The sequence below is a fragment of the Lipotes vexillifer genome, unplaced genomic scaffold (assembly GCF_000442215.2).
Source record: "Lipotes vexillifer unplaced genomic scaffold, Lipotes_vexillifer_v1.1 scaffold15, whole genome shotgun sequence".
Taxonomy (NCBI): domain Eukaryota; kingdom Metazoa; phylum Chordata; class Mammalia; order Artiodactyla; family Lipotidae; genus Lipotes; species Lipotes vexillifer.
The window spans coordinates 1385894-1387797 of record NW_006784589.1 but is presented as its reverse complement, the minus strand read 5'-3'; the positions used below and the strand labels follow the sequence as shown (position 1 = coordinate 1387797).

The 1904-nt window shown below is 46.8% G+C and overlaps 1 non-coding gene across 1 annotated transcript; it reads right to left on the bottom strand.

The window, feature by feature from the left end:
• Positions 1-1588: 1588 nt before the first annotated feature.
• On the bottom strand, positions 1589-1661 carry TRNAG-UCC (transfer RNA glycine (anticodon UCC)). The gene has a single exon. It is a non-coding gene; the product is annotated as a tRNA-Gly (tRNA).
• Positions 1662-1904: the final 243 nt, after the last annotated feature.

Sequence of the window (1904 nt, the reverse complement as noted above, 5' to 3'; positions counted from 1 at the left end):
TATGCGTTCACCTTCAGAAACAGAGCTGTCAGACACAAGAGTCTTTCACTTACCCCAGTAACCATGCCTAAGAGTGGCTACATAAGAGAGGTCCCACTCTGTCCTCCAGTTTGCCCTGAAGGTGACCTGAGTGTGTCTGAGAAGATGGGAGTATCCCTTCTAGAGAACTTCACCCATGACCCAGCCACAGCCCATCCATCCATTCATTTATTCATTCAAGAAACACGTCCTGAACCTATGCTAGGCACTGTGCTAACTTGGTCACTTCTTACCCTAGAGCTCATCTTTAAGATTATTTTAGAATTCTCAACTGTGGTCATTAAAAAATTAGATTGAAAGAAACTTTAGTCATAGGAACGCTGATGTGTATGGTTTGCCTTGAAATTCCTTAGCTGCTATCTGAGTCCAGACTCTCTGAGGGCACCTTTGTTTGAGGTCTGGCTTCCCATATGGTGCTTGCAGAGAGAGACAAGGCCAGCCGGAGGGCTGGCAGAACTCTCTGCGGCTAAAGTTGCTATTGAGAACCCATAAATAGTCATTCTGGACTCCCTTTTTTGTGCAATCAATTTATGAATTATGGGATACACCAGGGAAATTCTTGGTTCCAAAAACAAACTCGAAATGTTGGCCCAGAGGTGGCATTCAGCTCAACATTTATGAAGCTGTTTGTGCAAAGCACTGTGTGAATACAAAGATAAGCAAGGCACATTCCAGCCCTTACCAAGCCTGTAGGCAGATGAGACAAGTCCATAAATGATGGGCACAATCAATAAAGATACAAGATATGATAAAGGGAAGAAGAAAGGAGAGCGTGGGAGGATCTCGCACTTGGGCACCTGCTATGCACCAGGCACTTTATATGTGTAATTCCCTTTAATGTTAACGGCAATCTTATGAGGCAGCTTTTTTTTTTCTTATTATTATTTTATTGATGAGAAAAACTGAAGAGTCTGTGTTCACACGGCTAGTAAGTAAAAGAATACCAGCCTGCTTGACTCCAAAGTCCAAGCTCTCCCCTTACAACCTACCAGCTCCCATAGCACCGTAACAGAAATATGAAAAGAACATTGCTGGTGGCCTTTCAAGAGAGCAAGGGCTTCTGGGTTCAAAAGTCAGGAAAAACTACCTGGAATAGGTGATGTTAGGGAGAGGTCACGAAGTCTGGGTAGAGTTTTAACTAGCTGAGGATTATAGGGAAGGTATTCTGGGTGGAGAGAATAGCGCGATCAAACGTCCCAAAGTATGGGAAAGGCCCAAGGACCTGCAGGGTGTGTTTCATCTCAGGTTTCCCAGGAAGCCGACTCTGGGATGGAGTTTAGCATTTTGGAAACTATTAGGGAGTATCCTTGGGATCATCCCCTGTGGAGGAGACAAGGAAGTAGGATTAGGCAAAGGAAGATGCTGGGCTGCAATATAGCCACACCAAACAAAAAGTCTGAGCCAATCTTATAGATTGGTCTGAAGCTGGAATAACTTTTCAGAGTTGCCTTGCCTTGAGACAAGGGGGATGGGTCTTTATAGCCCCCTCTCCACCCACCCCCTTTTTTTTTTTTTTTTTGGCTGCACAGCGCAGCTTGTGGGATCTTAGGTCCCTGGCCAGGGATTGAACCTGGGCCCCCAGCAGTGGAAGTGCGGAGTCTTAACCACTGGACCAGCAGGGAATCCCCACCACTTCTGACCAGTCATTGGATGTAGCCTGTCCCTGGGAAGGGAATGTGAACCTTGGGTGAGGTGGGTGTCTTCATCTGAGAGCAGACTACATGGCAGCCATCATCCACGAACACTCCTGGCAGCTGGGGGAGTGGGTACCTCAGTCCCGAAGGGAAATTCTGTCTGGGTGGCCCACCACGAAATTCACTACAGGATGCATGTCCCGGGCAGTAAGCAGGCTGCTCTGGCAAAAC